This window comes from Balaenoptera acutorostrata, chromosome 9 (genome assembly GCF_949987535.1).
Source record: "Balaenoptera acutorostrata chromosome 9, mBalAcu1.1, whole genome shotgun sequence".
Taxonomy (NCBI): Eukaryota; Metazoa; Chordata; class Mammalia; order Artiodactyla; family Balaenopteridae; genus Balaenoptera; species Balaenoptera acutorostrata.
In genome coordinates this window covers 15144381-15165023 of record NC_080072.1, presented here as the reverse complement: position 1 = coordinate 15165023, position 20643 = coordinate 15144381, and the positions used below count along the sequence as shown (strand labels likewise).

General features: G+C 42.3%; 1 long non-coding RNA gene across 1 annotated transcript in view; it reads right to left on the bottom strand.

The window, feature by feature from the left end:
• LOC130708788 (uncharacterized) overlaps positions 1-20643 on the bottom strand; it is a 56602-nt gene that overhangs the window by 26010 nt on the left and 9949 nt on the right. The window contains exon 2 of the long non-coding RNA XR_009009150.1: positions 7831-7939. This is a non-coding gene — a long non-coding RNA (uncharacterized LOC130708788). The remainder of the gene's footprint in view (positions 1-7830; positions 7940-20643) is intronic.

Here is a 20643-nt window from a genome sequence, read left to right as displayed (position 1 = left end):
AAATGGCACTGGAGAGGACACGGTCCTTTTGTCTTCACAATTTCGATGGAGAACTCAACCACTGCACCCCAAGAGGACAGGAGATTGCCCTTCCCGGAAAGTGGCTGGGTTCACCATCTGAGGATCCCTCCAGAGAGCTAAGGGCTCTGGGCAGGTGCTGGGTAGCCCCACCCACAGCTGCCCCCCCCCACACTTGGAGGAGGAGGAGGCTTTGGGGAGCAGGACAACACACCTCCCAAGGGATCTCCAGCTCCAAGCCTCTGTACTCAGAGCTCAGGGCACTCTGGGATCTTCCTGAGTCATCACTGAGAGCCAGCCCCAGGGTCAGGCAGTTCTTATATTTAAGCTGAAAAGCTCTTGAAATCTACAACCAGCTTGGGGATGAGCTGTTTCCTCCTCCTAAGGGTTGAAAACAGCTCATGACCATCTTCCAAAGGAAAACCTTCTCCCTACTTAAAAGCAGTTATAAAATCACGTCTCAGCCTTTTATTTCCCAGTGAAATGATGCCAATTACTAATACCACAGGGAACGAACGTGACTCATTGATGTTCTCAGTTCTGACAGCTGATTGCCATAAATTCCCGGGTCCCTAGAGTTCGCTCCACCTTCTCCTTTCTGACTGGTCTCCACAGTCATCGCCCAGAAAGTCACCCTTTCTTCTTGCTTTTTCTCCAGGAGACTTCTGGAAGGACCCCTTAACGCCCGCTGGTCTATTTACAAGATCACACTAAGTCCCTTTGCCCATCTCCTGGCCAAACTGAGAAAAGGACTTGATTTTAGTGTCCTTGTATGTATTTGTGCATGTACGGGCACATTTATGCCTAGTATCTGTTAAATAGATAATCTTTGTTCATCCTCATCTGCCCCCGGTCCTACTCACTATCCACTCCTGCCTTCCCCAGGGCTGTCTCCCAGTCATAAATTCGGTGGGTTCCTCATCATTCAAAGTACACAACAGCAACAGACAGAAGCATATTAGCCTGGGATACCTCGCTGAAGGGACATTCTGCTCAGAAGGAAATGACCCCTCGATCCCTTGACTCCCAAGAGGTTCAGGCCTCATCCTTCCCTCTGCTTTCCTGTCCATCCCTAAAATGAGAGGAAGACTCTGGACTCACAGGAGCACTTGCTTTTTTTCAGGGGAGGAGGGAGAATAAATTTGGTTGACTTTGAAAATTGTCATAATGTACTGAACTCGTGGCCCAACAATGTTAGGACACATGTCACTCTAAAAGTGTGATCATGCTTTGGTGAGGACGGGGCTGGCTGGGGGGAGGGGGTGCCCACTTACAGTAATAATTTTCTCCTAGCTTTCTGAAACAGTCTCAATGGCTGGGCATATTTTTTCTTAATTGAGGCAGTTTGTTAAATGTGGAATTAAATGTGATTGGAATGTACAGCTTTCTGGATACTCTAAAAATAAAGAAGGTGAAGGGGGGAGTCCTTTGTCAGACCATGTGCCCTGATTTGGGATTCAGAAAACATGATCCCTGTAACAGGAGAACTCTGTATCCTCAAGTCCGGGAGCTTTTATTGATGGATTCAAGAAGCTGAGGCTAGGGTAGAGGACGTGAAAATACTTTGAAAAAGACCTTTTACGATACAGATGCAAGCGTTTATCATCATCATCATATCATCATTATTAGCAATAATAAGTGGATCAGGGGGATCTTTTCAAATGCAAATCTAATCACATTGTGCCTTTCATCCAAGGCCTCCCACTGCTCTTAGGACAGAAGCCAGAGCAGTACCACAGCCCTCCAGGCCCTGCATGGCCTGGTCTCCTGCCCGCCACACACCCGCTCCCTCTCATTCCCTGTGCCCCCAAGCAGGCCTTCTCTCAGCTTAAATTCACCACACTCCTTCCAGCTCCAGGACCTTTGCATACTCCTTTTGTCTAGAACTTTTATCCCTCCCTCCCTCACCTGATTAACCCTTTCTTTTTGTCCCAATATCAGTGTAAGCACACTTTCTCAAAGAAGCTTTGTCCACCTCTCCTTACTGGGTGAATCCTTCCCTTCGACAATCTCATAGAATCGTGTACAGCCATCCATCCATTCATTAATTCATACTTATTGAGTGCCTACTATGTGTCAGATGGTATTCTGTAGGCCGGAAATGTAATGGTGAACAAAAGAAGGCCCTGGGTTGCTTCCATTCTAACAGAAGAAGAGACAATAATCAAATAAACACATACATGTGTAATAGAATGCTAGGCAGTGATCAGTGCTATGAGGAAAATTAAGCTGGGTTAGGATTGGTGTGGCATCAGGGGTAGGGGTAATGGTTTCCAAAAGGGTAGCAGAGAAAGCCTTTTTGAGCAGATGACATTTAAACAGAGACCTCAGTGAAATGAGGGAGCAAACCATGCAAAGGTGTGTGGAAAGACGACTCCAGACAGAAGGAACAGCAAGTGCAAAGGCCCTGGGGCAGGAATGAACTTGGTAAGCCCAAAGAACAGCAGAAGGCCAGTGTGGCTAGGGTTGAGACAGCAAATTGGGAAAGTACTAAATGAGGCTGGAGGGCATGCAGACAAGTCTTTTGAGGAATTTTGCTCAAAACGAGGAGCAGAGAAATAGGGCAGGAGCCAGGGAAGCACATGAGCTCTGTGGAGGGTGTTTCCAGTTTGTTTTTTATTTGTGTTAAGATGGGAAGTATTACAGCGTATTTGTATGCTGAAAAGAAGGCTCCAGGAGCTAGGGTAAAAATGGCGATTCATGAGAGAGGAGATAATTGCAGTCAGTCCTTGAGCAGGTGAGGAAGAATGTGGTCCAGGGCCCAGGTGGAGAGCTTGGCATTACACAGGCACAGGGATGATTTGTAATTTGCAACAGGAGAGAGGACAGAGCAAACATGTATGGATGCTGGAGGTTGGTAAGTTTGTGGTGGGGAATGAGCATTCTGATGGCCTGTTTTCCCCATGAATAGGAAGATGAGATCATCAGCTGAGAGCCAGGCAAGAGAAGGGCGGTGAAGCTGGAGAAAAGAGGAGAAGGGACAAGGAGGCATCTTGGAGAGTGGCAGAGTGACTGGGCACTGCCACAGGATCGCTGGGCAGTGCTGAGGCAGTCCACTTATTTGCAGACTTAAATGTAAAATGAAACTTGTCCTGGCTGTTGTGGGTGTTTTCTCCAGCCACGTTCCTGTGCCCACATACAGGTGCAAAGGAGGTGCTCTGTTGGGTTTAACCAAGGTGGGGGTTTTGGCAGGTGGAAACAGCAGAGCAAGGATGTTGTGGAGCAACCATAATACTAGGCCATGGAGTCCAGGTTGGGTGAGGAGGAAAGGAAGGGACTGGGTCAGGGCTGGTAAGGACAGTGAAAAAAGTGGTCGAGGCATTGAAGATCTCAGTAGGATCAGAGAATTGTGGGAATGGGAGTCCCAGGATAACTGAGCTGGGGTGATGTGTGGTGATGGTCTGACTAGGATGGTTAGAACGGAAATTCCAGAAAGACTGTGGTTGTGGCCAGGTCTGTGTGTGACTCTGTGGCTGAGGTAGACGATGGGGATCGTGGCATTGAGGCATCAAGAAACGAGAGGCAGGGGAATGGATGCTCGTCTATGTGGATCTTACAGTCACCATGGACAATGGCAGGAGGAGAGGTACAGAGGAAGTAAGGGAGCCAGGTGGCCAAATTGTCAATAAACACACGAGCAGGAGGTAGGTAGAGAGAACAAGACATGGTCTCATGACAGGAGCTCATATTTTTCACGTTTATATGATTATTCGATTGATGTCGATTTCACCCACTACACTGTACTTTCCATTAAGGGTAGGGGTCATGTCTGTTTGTGTCCACCATGTTATCTTCAGCTTCTAGCTCAATGCCTGGCACATAATAGGTACTCAATAAAAACTTCTTGAATAAATGAACAAATACTGTTCTCTGGGATTGGAGAAAGAGACAGGATGGGAGGCATTGATCCAATAATTTGTCCTTTTCTCTTCCCATTGAAGTCTTCACTACAGTCCTAATTTTCAGAAATTTCAGTCAATGGTCACTCAACATTTATGAAATCCCTGTTAGGTGCCAGGTGCTGTGCTACGTGCTTCAGAGAAAAAGAAGACGTGATTGCAGCTCTTGGATATGTTAAAGTATATCTATCTAGGCAGACTCATGAATAAATAACTTTGATATAATGTGGATAGAGTAATGACAGAGGTCTGAGCAAAATACTCCAAGAGCCCTGAATCTGACTGCCAGGGGAAGAGGGGATGGCTGTGGGTTCAGATAACATCAAGAGAATGAAGATGGTCAGCAACCAAGACAAATGGAAGTCAGGTGAAGGACCAGTTTTTCCAAAGGTATCAGGGATGGGAAAAGCTTGGCAAATTGAGAAGTCTGATGAAGCTAGAAATTGAGCTAAAAATGTCACCTGACCCTTATATTTACGGTCAATTGGTTTGCAGTGAGCGTGCTAAAATAATTCAATGAGAAAAGAATAGTCTTTCTAACAAATGGTGTTGGGACAACTGAATATCCACATGGAAAAGGATGTAGTTGGACTCCCACCTCCCACCACATACAAAGAGTAATTCAAATTGGATCAAAGACCTAAATGTAAGTGTTAAAACTATGAAACTCTCAGAAGAAAACCTAGGTGTAAATCTTCATGACCTTGGATTAGGCCAGGAAGTCTAAAATCCTAAATAATAAATTAGGTATGTCACCAAAAGCACAAAACAAAAGTAAAAATAGATAAATTGGACTTCATCAAATTTAAACTTTTATGCTTCAAAGGAAACCATCAAGAAAGTAAAAAAACAACCCACAGAATGGGAGAAAGTATTTGCAAATTATATGTCTGATAAGGAACTAGTGTCTAGAAAATACAAAGAATATTTACAACTCAACAATGAGAAGACAAATGACCTAATTTTTAAATGGGCAAAAGATTTAAATAGATATTTCTCCCAAGAATATATACTAATGACCAATAAGCACATGAAAAGATGCCCAACATCATTAGTCATTAGGGAAATAAATGCAAATCAAAACACAATGATGGGACTTCGCCGGTGGTTCAGTGGTTAAGACTCCGCACTCCCAATGCAGGTGACCTAGGTTCGATCCCTGGTCAGGGAACTAGATCCCACATGCATGCTGCAACTAAGAGTTCTCATGCCACAACTAAGGAGCCCGCCTGCTGCAACTAAGACCCAGTGCAACCAAATTAATTAATTAATTAATTTTTAAAAACCACAATGAGATGCCACTTTATACCCACTAGGATGGCTATAATAAAAAAGACAGACAAGTGTTGGCGAGGATGTGGAGAAACTGAAACCCTCATGCATTGCCGGTAGGAATGTAAAATGGTGTAGGTGTTTTGGAAAATAGTCCCTTAAAAAGTTAAACATTGAGTTACCATATGACCTGACAATTCCATTCCTATATGAGAAAGAGAACTGAAAACATATGTCCACACAAAAACTTGTACATGAATGTTCAAAGCAGCATGAATCACAACAGCCAAAAAGTGAAAACAACTCAAATGCCCATCAATTGATAAATGTATAGACAAAATGTGGTATAGCCATACAACGGATATTCTTTGGCAGTAAGAAAGAACGAAGTACTGATATAAGCCACAACATGGTTGAATCCCGAAACATTATGCTAAGTGAGAGAACCAGACACAGAAGGCCACATAGTGTATGATTCTATTTCTATGAAATGCCCAGAATAAATTAATAGAAACTGAAAGTAGATTAGTGATTCACAGCAGCTGGGTTTCGAAAGGGGGAAATGGGGAGTAACGTCTAATTGGTACATGGTTTTTCTGAGGGGGTGATGAAATATTCCGGAATTAGCTAGTGGTGATGGCTGCACAACTTTGTGAATATACGAAAAACCACTGAGTTGTAGGTACGGAGAGGGTGGATTTTATGGTGTGAATTATAGCTCAATTTTTAAAAATGTCATGTGGTGTCCCTGTAGCAGGTAGGCCATGCTAAGGGATGTGAATTAAATCCTGTGGGCAATGAAGAGTTCCTTAATATTGTGTGTGTGTGTGTGTGTGTGTGTGTGTGTACCTATGCACACAAACGTTCACTCTTTTTCCACTACAGCTGGAAAATCAGGAAGGTGAAATCAACAAAAAAATCCCACATGGTGCTGTCACCTAGAAGCAATTGGGATGAAAGTTTGTTGTATTTCATTATGCTCTTATTCGTGTTTGTATCAAGATTATGTTTTATGTACAATTTGGTATGCTGCTTTTTTTGTCAGTTACCATAAACTTATTCTAAGCATTACTTAAAAATAAATTTCTTATCTAATTATAATAGTTATTTATGGTAGAAAGTTTGGAAAATATAGAAAATTATAAAGAAGAAGATTAAAATCATCCATAATCCCACCAGTTAGAAGTAATCATTACTAATATTTTAGTGTATCTTATTTTGTCTTATTTTTCTATGAGTAAATGTCTTTCTTTGTGTGTGTGGCCCTGCTGTGTGGCATGCAGGATCCCAGTTCCCTGACCAGGGATCAAATCCGCGCCCCCTGCAGTGGAAGCATGGCATCTTAACCACTGGACCACCAGGGAAGTCCTCTATGAGTAAATGTCATTTTTAATGGCTGTATAATAGGCCATCCAGTATCATAGATTACTTCCATTGTAATATAGTTAGGTTATTTCCCGTTTTTCTTTATATAAATAATGATGTAATAAATATCTTTGTGCATGAAACTTTTTCATAGCTGGGGTTATTTCCTTAGCTTCTCAGAAATGGAATCACTGGGCCAAAGACAATATATTTAAGCTCTTATGATGTATTCTTACACAGCATTCTAAAATGATTCAACAAATTGCATTTCTATTAGCAATAAATGAGATTGCCTGTTTCGCAACATCCTCATCAGCACTGAGGATTACATTTTAAAAAGTCTCCTTGCTGTTTTTATTTTTATTCTAGCAGAGGTTTCATCAGAAAGAAAGTAGCACACTCAGGTTTGTGTTTTAGATGATAAAGAGGCTGGGCTGAAGAGAGGTGAGAGAGTGGAGACCAATGAGGAAAATATTGCACTAGCGAAAAAAAGAAACAACACAGCCAGGCAGTGAAGGTGGGTGGGTTTAGAAGACTTTTAAGATTAGAAAGACATTTCTAAGAAAGGATGGGTTGGATTTGTGACTGGTGTGAAACTGGCAGGAAAGAAGCAAGAAGTGTCAAGTTTGACTCCAAAGTGGAGGCTGAATGGAGGGTGATAGTATTAGGCAAGACAGGGAAAAGGGAAGGAGCAGGTTTAGAAGGAAAAACAAAGCTTCCTGTTTGCAACATGTTACTTGGGGTGCCTTCCAGAGTTCCAGGTGGAGATGTCAACACACCCATTAACAACATGAGTCTGGAGCTTGGAGGAGAGAACGACACTGGGATAAAAGCTGGGGAATGTATGTCAGTGGTAATGAGTGAGATCACTGGAGGATGAAGAATAAACTCTAAGGAAAACCTACATTTGCAGGCAGAAGAGGAATGAGTGAAGGAGAAAGGCCTGTTTAGGGGCCAGTTGGGGAACCAACAGACACTGGTGCCAAATACCAGGGGGCTCAAGGGGGAGAATGGCCAACAATGTTAAATGCCTCCAATGCTACAAGGGTCGGAGAATGAAGACTCCCACAGCGGGTCTTAGAGAGGAGAGGCTGAGGAGGAGGTCGAAGGCGGAGACCCAGTCAGGGGGTGCAGAGTTATCTTGCAGGCAGTTTGGGGGTGTTGGGAAGGTGTGAGAGAGGGCTCTAGCCTCAATGGGAAGTCATTCTCCTCAAGTTTTCCTCTCTCCTTTCACGGCGGCGAGAGCTAGTCCGTGACCCCACTCTTGACCGCTCACCTGAGGGTACACATGTGACGCAACCAAAGCCGAGGACGAAGCCCGGAGGCCGGCTCTCGGTCCAGCTCTGCTGTCATCTCCACAGCTGACTTGTGCTCGATCTCCTCACCTGCAACATGAAGGAGTGGGTTAGTAAAAGGGTGCCTGAAGCAGGCCTCCGCTCAGTGTTGGTCCCCACCCGCGGATTCACAGGACTGCAGTGAAACGATTTATGAATTGCCAAAGTGCAGGAATAAGTGGCCTAGATATTTTGTAGGGCTCTCACCTCTAAAATCCTAAAATCCCGGCTCTCTGAAGATAGTCCTAAGAAGGAAGCTCTAAAGAAGGAAATATAATGGTACAGCTCAGCCAGGGTTGGATGGAACAGGCATCACTGTTCTGCCCCCTCCCCCTCCCACAAGCACAAGTGCTTTGATTTGGGGTCTTTGCCCCATGATGCTGCGTTCCCGGCCTCTCTTTATCCCGCAGTCTTCTGTGTGTTCTGCGGGTCACGGCCCCCAGCACTGCTGTTTCTGCCCAGCGGCTAGGCTCAATGCCAGGCTCACACACACAGTAGATGAATTCCCATCTTATCCGTGAGGAAACTAACTCATCTCCATCCTTAAACTCCTCGAGGACAGAGATGTGTATCCCCAATATCTAACAGAAGTCCTGATGGGTGCTCAGGGAATGTGTGAGATTTGTTATTTTCCTAACACTGCTTGGCTAATATGCGGCAGAAACTAAATTTGAACCCATAATCCTTTCACTCCAGCCCATTACTCTCTTTCCCCACGGTCACTACAGAATTGTGGGACATCCATCACCAATAGGGATTTGCAAGCAGGACAACCTTTCCAGGCCTCCTCAAATCACACTCAGGGAGCAGTGTAAGCATGAGCCAGGTCTTACCTCTGGCCATGATTTTCTTCTGTTCACACTGGCTGTTGATGAAGGGGTAAATCTGAACTGTCTATACATGGGATACAGTCTTTAAACTTCATGCTTATTTTTCTCAATATCATGATTGCTCCGAGTTTAAGAAGTCAAATTGTACTAAATACACTTTTAACAAAAAACAGCTCCTTTTAGTCCCAGAGGCAACCACCATCACTCTTCTGTACATTTCTTTCTGGTATTGACCTTCATATATCTAAAGAAAAAGCACAGAGGCTATGTCTCGATTTGTGTGTTTCTCCGTCATCCCTTGGCCAGCATGATGAGTGAGGTCTTCTAAAGCATGACCTGTTCCCCTCTTCTGCTCAATGTAGTTATAACTCTTGCTTAAGTTAACACCTAATGTTTGCTTTATTATGATATTTATTCACTCGAACTAGCGTACCAAGATATGCTTCTTTTCTTGGACAAATTTTTGTTTACCCTGAAGTTAGTAATTAGCTCTTTTTTTTTCTTTCTTTCATCTAACAATGACTTTTCTTACACCTTCTACCAGCCTTTTAACATTTCCAGACACCAAGCAATCAGGTCACCTCCCCCTTCTCTTTTTTCTCGCAGACCTCCCTCCTGGAACCTTCGGTTTTTCTCCTTCCCTTTGGACTGGTTGCTTCCATTTCCCATCACCGCAGAAGCTTCCTTTGCCACTGTCCTGATATGGACCCCCTGAACCCTATGTCACCCTCTTTCTTGGTTTATTCCAAGAAAGATAAGCCTGCATGTCTAAAATGTCTTTACTTCCCCTCGACACTTAATTGATCATTGAATTCAATACAGAATTATAGGCTGGAATCACTTTCCCTCAGGATTTTGATACGTTGCTCTATTTTCTTCTAGCTTCTGATGTTTTTATTGAGCCATTTGAGGCCATTCTGATTGCTGATCCTTTGTAAAAGCCCACTTTTTTGGGTCTCTCGGGAAGCTTTTAGGATCTTTTCTTTACCTCTGAGGTTCTGAAATTTCACCGAGATGTGCTCTAGTGGAGTCTTCTGCCCATTGTGTTTGGCACCTAGCGGACCCTGCCAAACTGGAAATGTATGTCTTTTGGTTCTGGGGAGATTTTTTCATATTACTTATTTCTGTTCTTTCTTCCTGAAATTAGGCAGAATGAGGAGGTGGAGAGTAATGGGAGATACTGTTTTGGACAGAGTGGCCAGCGGAAGTCTCTCTGATGAAGTGACATTTGAGCAGAAATTGGGATGAGTGTCTTCTCGTCTATCGGGGGAAAATTATTACACTTTTGTTTTGTTCCTTGCATTGTCTCTTTTTCTTTTCAGTTTCTTTTGTCCACCTTTTTTGGTCTCTCTCTCCTGTCAGGAGGCTTTCCTCACATGTCTGGTGATCTTTGGCTGAGCGGTCACATTGAGAAGGAGACACTAAAAGCTGACGGGCAGCTGCCAGTGTGACTGGGCTTGTCAATGGTGGCAGTCACTGTTAGGTGACCAGGAGGCACATTGACTTTTTCATTGGGGAGCTCCTTCCTCTGGGATTGCTTAGTCTTTCCAGAGAAGAATCTTCCGGTCTCCTGCCTGGAGGTGGTGAAGGAGGGTGGAAGTATCAGGGGAAGGCAAAGTCACCAATCAGTCATCCAGGCTTTCACTTAATTCCCCTCACTCCACCTTCAGTGATTCCGTGGAATTCCTGGGCCTTTCTGGGATTCTGCAGGGCAAGCTTTTTGTCTTCTCGTGAGCATCTCCCCCTGCAGGCTCTGCAATATCTGCTCCTTCCCTCCCTCTCCTGTCCACAGGTGTCCCCTTTGCCCTTGCCCTTCGTCCTTATCACTTCGATGGGATTTTAAAACAGCATGCATGTAAACATGCTTTCAACCTACTATGTTTAACCAGAACAGATGGATACTCTATGAAACAAATCCTAGCGAAGAGATCACACTAAGAATAATTTTTTAAAGAAAATCCTTGCAGGGGATCCCTCCCGTAGCGAGAACACTGTACTTGACAATCATGGACTTTTATGGGTGAATCGACTTCAGACATTATCTAGTCTCACCACCTCATTTTACAGATACAGAAAACGAAACCCAGGCAAAGTCTTGCCCAAAGTCACAGCAGAGAGATGTAAGGAGTCCCTGTATTTTCCACTTATAATCCAATGCCTTTCCCACTGCCATTCGGCCTTCCCAGAAAATCCCCTCAGGCAGTGGAAAGATTTTCCTCCTGATGGGGTTTCCAAAGCAAATGCCTTTTTGCCTTCTGGGCCATTCTGACCCTGATCAGTCCCATCTGGAGAAGAACCGTGACAATGAACTAGACATTGTTTCTCAGCAAGACCAGGAGGCTTCCTGGCATTTAAACAGAGATTTCTTAAAGGACAGAGTCAAGATAACAAATCCACCTTAAAATAAACCTCAAGTCAGACCACCAATTAACACCTAAATGTATTTAAGTAGAAATAAGTTTAATTGTCTAATTAATTTTTCACCAATTTTCACATGTCACATTTTACACTGGCTTGGCAGTGAAAGTAATTGGATCCCTTTATAACCATTTTCCACTTCCTGATTTGCTAAGTAGTTCAATGCTGTTGTCTACAGAAAATATGCATCACTCCAAACTGGTCACATTGCAACTTTATGAAGTTCATAACATATTGGGGGAGTGGTGGGGGGAGTAGCTGCAAAGATGAAAACGACAAGATATTGTATCCAGTGGAAAAGGTGCCCTTGGTAGGCAGCTTCTAACATGGTCCCCAGTGATCCCTTCCTCGTGGCTTTCACACCCTTGTGAAGTCCCCTCCCCTAGAGTGTAGACTGACCTAGTGACTCACTTCTAAGGAGTAGAATATGCCAGAATTGATGGAATGTCACTTCTGAGATTAGGTTATAAAGAATTCCATCTTAGTTGCTTTTTCTCACTTTTCTTCTTCTTCTACTTCTCCTCTCTCTCTCTCTCTCTCTCAGATCCCTCAATCTGGGTAAAGCTATGTCATGAGCATCCCTATAGAGAAGAACTGAGGCCTCCTGCCAAAAGCCACATGAGTGAGCTTGGAAATGGAACCTCCAGCCCCCGTCAAGCTTTCAGACCTTGAGGTCCCAGCCAACAGCTTGACAGCAACCTCATGAGAGACCCTGAGCCAGACCACCAGCTAAGCCACTCCCAGGTTCCAGACTGTCAGCGACTGTGTGAGATAAATATATACTATTTTAAGCTGCTAAGTTTGGGGATAATTTATTTCACAGTAATAGTGGGGGAGCTACATATGAGTTCTGACTTTTCTACTTCCTTGCAGAAGCTTCTTGTGTTTGCCCCTTAACTTCTCTTAATCATGCCTGTTTCCTCATCAGTAAAAGGGGGATAAAGACCTTACCTACTGCACAGAGTTGCTGTGGAGCTCAAGGACAAGGAAACTAATTTTAAATGATCATGAGGCATTAGGCATTTTTATCTAGGCTATCTCATTTAATTTCTTCCAAATGGAAAAAAACACATGTGAAACATAACCAGTAAATTAGAACACCATGCTAGTATTATTAGAGCCAATTCATTTTATGAGTTATTAAAACATTGTTTTTAGCAAACATCAATCTTGGATCAACCTTAAGTAAACCATATGCCTTTTAGAACTGATGGGTTTTAATTAGTTTCTTAATTAGCATGTGAGAAGTTTGTAAACCTGTTAATTTTGCTATCAAAACCAGAAGAACAAGCTTTATATATTTCCCACGGGAGGTGCTCTTCAGGGCCAAGGCTAAAGTCCACGGGCCCCTCGAGTTAATATGGCCCAAGCACAGCGCTCTTCCACAACCCCCTTCTCACAGAGCCTCATTAATGACACCACCATCCTCCTGCTCGCCAACCTGGAAACCAAGTCATCCACCCAGAATCGTCCCCTTCCACTCCTCACCCCATGTCTTGTCACCAAATCCTGCAATTCTAATTCAGAAACATTCTTCCCTTCCACCCCCATGCCACTGTTTTAATTCAGGTAAATCTCATCCACATTTAATCATTAATATTATTATAATATTATATACAATTATAATATACATTAATATAGTGTTCTTTAATTATACTATTATGATAATAAATATTAATAAATCATATTTATTGACAGTGCATTATGTCTCAGAAATTGGGCTCTGCGCTGGTGATCAGACTTACAAAGGCCCACCCCCGCTCTCCCCTCCTCTGTCTTCCTGGAGCTAACAGGTGGCTTCATTCAGCTTTGCAAGGGCTAAACTAGATTAAAGGTTAAGAGTAGGCTGCCTCAGTCTAAATCTTAGCTTTTCCACTTACTGTGTGCCCTTAGACAAGTTACTTAACCTCTCTGGGCTTCAGTTTTCTCACCTGGAAAACAAGGATAACAATAGCAAGAATTAAGAGAATTAAAATATTTGAAATGCTTAGAACAGAGCCTGGCAATCAAAAAAATGTTAACTATTGTTATTTTTGGTCCATGTCATATTTTCTCCAACACCAGCTCCCTGGAGGCCAAACCATCCTCTCTCGAGCGGTCTGGCTCTTCTTCCTAAGGAACCGTTTAACCATGCCATTCCCTAGCAAACATCAGGAACATGGGCCTCAGCATGGCCCACCTCTTCGGCTTACCCTCCACTTCTCCTCAATCCCAGCCCCAGCTCCCACACTCCTGCTCCACTGAATGTCTCACCATCCCCAAAACACACCACTCTGAGCCTAACTTTGCTTTTTGTGCCAAGATATAGTGGAGAGAGGACAGCTTAGTCAAGCGGTGGCAAAACACAGCACCCAAGATGGCGGCTGGATGCTCCCACTTCTCTTTCAAGCTCTGTTAGGAAAAGACCAAAGTGGGTTGGAACTTAAGTACTTCTTTACGTCGGGGGGTAGCACAGGCCTTAAAATGGCCAGGGATTACCTTCCTTGGGAGCACAGGACTGCCTCTGCTATCATCAGAGAAAAGAAAAGAAAGGAAGAAAGAAAGAGCTTGGATTTTAGAGTAAGTGAGACCTGTGTCTAAATCCTGGCTCTACCTCTAGGTAAACAAGCCCAGTACCCTCAGTTTCTTTGGCTGGAAAGTAGGAATCATAGCGGTACCTTTGCAGTGTTGATGTGAGGGTTAAATGAGAAAACGTGAAAGTAGCCAGCACATCCCAGGCTCTAGATTAAATGCTACTTTCCCTTTTTCTCCTGTCCTGTTCTCTGTGCCTGTGAAGGTCTCCCTGCTTCCCCTACCCTGTGTTCCTGGTGAACTCCCACTCAATCAAGTCTCAGCTCAGTGTGACCCTCCCAGAGAAGCCTTTCCTGGCTTTCTCAGGCAGAGCTCATGGCTCCTGCCACTGTCTCCTGCCAAACTGGAAACTCCTTCACAGCAGGAATCACTACCTTTAAACACCTTTGGATCCTCAGAGCCTGGCATCATTCAAAAAATAAATGTCAGGTAGTGTTTTATGATTTCCTTGTGAAAATGAAGGATTCTTAGGTGCTGTAAAATATTTTCATTACAGTACCATTTGTAATAGAGAAAACTGGGAAGTAGCATTCATGTCTAATAATTAGAGGTTAAGTAAATTATGGTTCCTCCTTAAAATGTGGTGGTATGCTGCCATTATAATCATCTTGTAGAAATGTGCTGTTGACATTAAAAAAAAATGTTCTCAATATACACTGTGAGGGAAAGAAGCAGTTTTCAAAACAGTACTATGTACAGAATGATCCCGTTTTGTGATAAAAATATAAATGTTTATGTATGCATAAAAAAGGTCTGGAAGGACCCAGTGGTTGTCTCTGGGTGGGTGGAATTTGCATGTTTCTTTTCCTTCCTTATGCTTGTATGTATTTTGTGATTTTTCTATAATGAGCATAAATTACTTTTGTAGTAAGAAAAAAAAATTTTTTAACTACCAAAAATTGTTTTTCTGATTGTAATGCATTTTCATTGTAGAAAATTTGGAAAGTCTGAAAACTATAAAAAAGAAAAGCTAATTATGCACGTTTTTCTACCGAGAGAGTCTGTTAACATTCTAGTATATTTCTTTCTAGTCTTTTTTTTTAATGCATGTATGAATTTTTTTTAACTTGAGATCTAACTGATCTATAGATTAATATCCTACGATTTTTTATTACATTGTGAACATTTTCAAAAAATTATTACAAATTCTAAATATCAGATGTCTTACAAAAGGTTAGAATAATCAGCTATCCTAGGGAAAAATATAGGAGAACTAAAAAGAGGGTTAATGGCCTCCCATGTACAGCATAACGCATTTTAAAGACTTTCCCAGGCCCTAGAGAGGCTTTGTATTGTATAAAATACCTAAAATATTCCATATTAACAATTTTACCGGTAAAATTTTTGAAAGGGTTTTTAATACTTTTGCTACTGAATTTGGCTAAACCTACTCATTTAATTTACAACTGGTGAACAACTCACTTAATTTACAATTGGCAATAATTTCTCAGTAACTATCGTGCATATTGGGGAACTCTTACAAAGTGAGTAAAATCCAACCTATAAATTGTTTTCAAATATAAAGAAACACGGGGCTTCCCTGGTGGCGCAGTGGTTGAGAATCTGCCTGCCAATGCAGGGGACACGGGTTCGAGTCCTGGTCTGGGAAGATCCCACATGCCGCGGAGCAACTGGGCCCGTGAGCCACAACTACTGAGCCTGCGCGTCTGGAGCCTGTGCTCCGCAACAAGAGAGGCCGCGATGGTGGGAGGCCCGCGCACCGCGATGAAGAGTGGTCCCCGCTTGCCACAACTGGAGAAGGCCCTCGCACAGAAACGAGGACCCAACACAGCCAAAAATAAATAAATAAACTCCAATCTCTTTAAAAAAAGAAAAAAAGAGTCCCCAAATAAACAAAATTATTAAAATATATATATATATAAAGAAACACTAAATTTTAACAATTAATGAAGTGAACACAATGTTACATTTTGTAGATTTTTAATTTAACACTTCTTGATTTTACAGTTTCCGTTTCCTATTTTGGTGCCAACAACTTTTTTCAGATCTCAAACTTTTCCCCAGGCCCTTGAAAAGTCCCTAGGCCTTGGGCTCTGTGTCCACCCTGCCTCACAGAGGAAAACATCCTGCTTGAGACCCTTTGGCTGCTGGGCAGTCATGGCAGACAGATATCAGAAACTTCCAGCAAGGATATAAGTCACTGCAAAGGCCAGCAATGGGAGAGGCCAATCTATGCAGCAGAGTCATTTTTTCTGTGCTGACCTCCAAATACAAAGTGGGACGGTTTGGACAGGGGATTCCTGCACAGTAAGTTTTTGTTTCTCAAGAACAGCAGGTAAATGGGGGAGAAGGAGGGGGGCAAGGAGGGAGAGGTAGAAAAGGAAGAACAGGAAGGAGAAAGAAGGAAGGAAAGAGGGAGAGCAGCAGGGAGGAAGGCAGGTTACCATTCATTAATTGCTTGGTTACTGGTCTGCACTGAGCTGAGTGCTCTACATACTGCATTTCATTCAATACTCATAACAACCCTGGGAGACAGCAACTCTTGTCACTCTCATTTTACAGTTAAGGCTCCTGAGGCTCAGAGAGGTTAAGTCATTGGCCCAAGGTCACACAGCTAGAAAGTGACAGAGCTGGTCCAAGACTGTTCAACTCCATAGGCTGTACATTAACCCCTATACCACTTGGCATCCCCAAACACACCTGTCCTATCTGGCCCTCCTCCTAGTTCCAGAAGGACAGAAATTAAAGCTAGAACCGCATGAGATCAGCTCACCCTTCCCGTCTCTACCTTTACCAGAGCACTGCGCACAAGGAAAGTCTTGTTCCCTCACTCTGCTGAGCCAAGTCCTCCCCGAGGGGCACCGTGCCTGGCCCAGAAAATGTGCTCAGGACATGTTGGCTGAATTAATGAATTAAATAAATCTCTCATTTTGCTGAGAAGGAAGTCCAGAGAAGGAAATGTGGGGACCAGACAACAGGGGTAATTTGCCTGCGGTCATCCAGCAAGATAGTGATAACAGATTTGGGATTAGAATTGCCGCCAGTGCTTCTTGCACTGCTTTACCTGAATTTGTATGGGGTTTTCCACTTTATATGATCTCATTTCATTCTCACAGCAACCATGTGATTACTATCATATGTCATCAGATCTAAGATCATCAATAGGACACACCACTATTTTATGTAACAATAGGAAAATTAAAAAAAAAAAAAAACCAACACTGCCAAGTATCCTTGCGAGACACCATCAACTGTAAGATGCATCCCTAGAATATGAAAAATGTGTGCTGTTATCCACATTTTATAGATGTGGAAACGGAAGCCCAGCGGCATAAAGTGGCATGTCATGGTCACACAGCTATTAAGGGTCAGACGTGTATGATTCAAACTAGTCCTGGGCTCTCTCTACAATTGTACCTCAAGGCACAGTGATTTGATGGTTGGTTTTTTGGTTTGGTTTGGTTTGGTTTGGTTTGTTTCTGCCATTTAAATGAGAATCTTACTTAACTGGTGACACAGATCCCTCCCCACCAGATCATAAGAGCCGTTTTCCCAGCGCCTAGCACCGTGGCTGGCCCAGAGCCAGCCCTCAAAAATTATCTAAGAGATGGAGTGGGGGTCACACTATGAGCCACCTCAGAAGTCCAGAAAACACAGGCCTGAGTTCGAAGTCCACAAACTGCTGCCATTCCTGTGCTGCTGACACCAGGTGAGGTAAAAGGCAGGTGCAGAGTGGGAGTAGGGGCTGCGGAAGAAGGCCCTTTACTTAGAATGAGTCCTGAGGTGGACAGACCTGGTCAGAGTCCCAGCTTTACCGGCCACCAGCTGTGGGACCTTGGGCGAGTTATTTAATCTCTCTGAGTCTCTGTTTCCTTGTCGATAAAATGGGAATAATGCCATATTACCTATATTGTGGGATGGTGTGAAAATTAAATGAGAAAATACACATAAAGAGTTTAGCACAGGATCTGGCATGTGCCAAACACTCAACTGATCACAGCAAAAGCCATGTACACGAAGGAGTGTCTGTCTTACATCATCTCAAACAACACCAAGTTGGCTGGTCATTGGGAGATTTCGCTCTTGGGAACCCTCAGCCTCAGACTGGCCATATAAACAGGCAGCCTTGTAGTGGAAGATCTCCCACCAGTTTTTTAAAGATCAAATACCCAAAATAAGAAATGAGAGTTGGGAAACCACTACAGATACCAAACTAATTAATAAAATCATAAGCATTTACCTTGGTCAACCTAAACCAAAATGTTGAAAGCCCTGAGTTGAATAGATAATTTTCTAGGAAATAGAAAATATTATAACTAATTTAGAAGAGTTTTAAAATGTATATTCCAAAAGACCTGAAACATACTAAATACCACAGAATAAATTGAGGATGTTTTCAAAGAGCTATACCCAAAAAAAGTGTCAAGTCCAGACGGTTTCATGGGTGAATTCTACCTGCTATTTAAATTGTTCCAGAGCAAAGAGAAAGCAGGAAAACTTCCAAATTCTTTTTATGAAAGCTAGCATAACACTGAAACCTGACAGAGAGAACACAGTAAAAGAAAGACTCGGAAAGAGACACTGACAGCTGCCTCTCTGCAAAGTCTGTACCTAGAAGCATTTCCCGTACGGTCAGGAGCAAAGTAAAGATTTCCACTAACACCATCGTTATTAACACTGTTCTAGAAGTGCTGGCCCATACAATTAGAAAACAGAAAGAAGTAAGAAGTATAAAAACAGGAAAGGAGAAAGCAAAATTATCATTATTTTTAGATGGTATGACTGTATATCTAGAAAACATAAGTCGTTCATTATCAATAAAATCATTCAATATCAATAAAATAAGATGACTGGTTATATGACTGATATACAAAAGTGAGTAGCTTTCTTACATGCAATCAGCAACCAGTTAGAAAATATAAGAAAAGATTCCATTCATATGAGCAACAGCAAAAAACACAACTATTTTAAATGTGCTAAATCTATAAGAAGAATGCTTTAGAATGCTACTGAAGGACTTAATAGTCTGAATAAATGTAAAGACATATCCTGTTTTTGAATAGGAAGAGGTACTGTTGTAAAGATGTCAGTTCTCACAAATCATTCATATTTACAGTGATTCCAATTTTTAAAACATACTGAAAGAATTGCTTTTGGAACAACATGAGCTGATTCTAAAGTTCACATGAAAAAAAATAACCATGCAAGAATAGTCTGGGGGGGTGTGGGGGGCGGGAAGTGAGGATAGACTCTTTGCCAAACATTAAAATATAATGTAGTTTCTTAGATATGACACTAAAGCCACAAACAACAAAAGGGAAAGATAGATAAATTGGACCTCATCAAAATTAAAAACTTTTGTGCTTCAAAGGACACCATTAAGAAAGTGAAAATACAACTCACAGAATGGGAGAAAATATTTGCAAATCATATATCTGATAAGAGACAGAATATATAAAGAGCTCTTACAACTCAATAAAAAAGTTAAATAACTAAATTTTTTAATGGGCAAAGAATTTAAATAGAAATGTATCTAAACAAGATATACAATGTTTAATAGGCACAGGAAAAGTTGTCCTACACTATTAGTCATTAGGGAAATGAAAATCAAAACCACAATCAGATACCACTTCACAATCACAAGGATAGCTAAGATCAAAAAGACAAACATTAACAAGTGTTGGTGAGGATGTGGAGAAATTGGAATCCACATATAGTGCTGTTAAGAATGTAAAATAATGCAGCCACTCTGGAAAACATTCTGGCAGTTCTTCACAATGTTAAACACAGTTACCATGTGACCCAGCAATTCCACTCCTCTATGTATGCCCAAGAGAATTGAAAACATATATCTACACAAAAACTTGTACACAAATGTTCATAGCAGCCTTATTTATAATAGCCAAAAAGTGGAAACAATCCAAATGTACATCAATTTATGAATGGATAAATAGAATGTGGTAGAGCCATACAATGGAATATTACATGCCAATAAAAAAGAAATGAAGGGGACTTCCCTGGCGGTCCAGTGGTTGGGACTTTGCCTTCCAATACAGGGGGTGAGGGTTCGATCCCTGGTCAGGGAGCTAGGATTCCGCATGCCTCGTGGCCAAAAAACCAAAAACATGAAACAGAAGCAATATTGTAGCAAGTTCAATAAAGACTTTGAAAATGGTCCACATCAAAAAAAAAAAAAAAGGAATGAAGTACTGATACATGCCTCAACATTAATGAACCTTGAAAACATTATGCTAAGTGCAAGAAGTCAATCATAAAATGCCACATACCAGATAATTCTATTTATATGAAATGTCCAGAATAGACAAACCCATAGAAACCAAAAGAAGATTAGTCATTGCCAGGAGCTAGGGGCAGGAAGGAGTAGAGAGTGACTGCTAATGAGTACAAGGTTTCATTGTGGGTGGATGAAAATGTTGTGAGATTAGAGAGCAGTGTTGGCTATACAACTCGGTGAATACACTAAAAACACTGAATGGTATAATTAAAGGGGTGAATTTTATAGTACGTGAATTATATCCCAGTAAATAGGTTATTAAAAAAATAGTGGAAGGGGCTTCCCTGGTGGCGCAGTGGTTAAGAATCCGCCTGCTAATGCAGGGGACACAGGTTCAAGCCCTGGTCTGGGAATATCCCACATGCCGCGGAGCAACTAAGCCCATGCGACACAACTACTGAGCCTGCACTCTAGAGCCCACGAACCACAACTACTGAGCCTGTGCCCTAGAGCCTTTGATCCACAACTACTGAAGCCCGCATGCCACAACTACTGAAGCCCGCATGCCTAGAGCCTGTGCTCTGCAACAAGAGAAGCCACCGCAGTGAGAAACCCTTGCACCGCAACGAAGTGGCCCCCACTCACTGCAACTAGAGAAAGCCTGCACACAGCAACAAAGACCCAACGCAGCCAAAAATAAATTTTAAAAATAAAATTAATTAATTAATTAATTTAAAAAA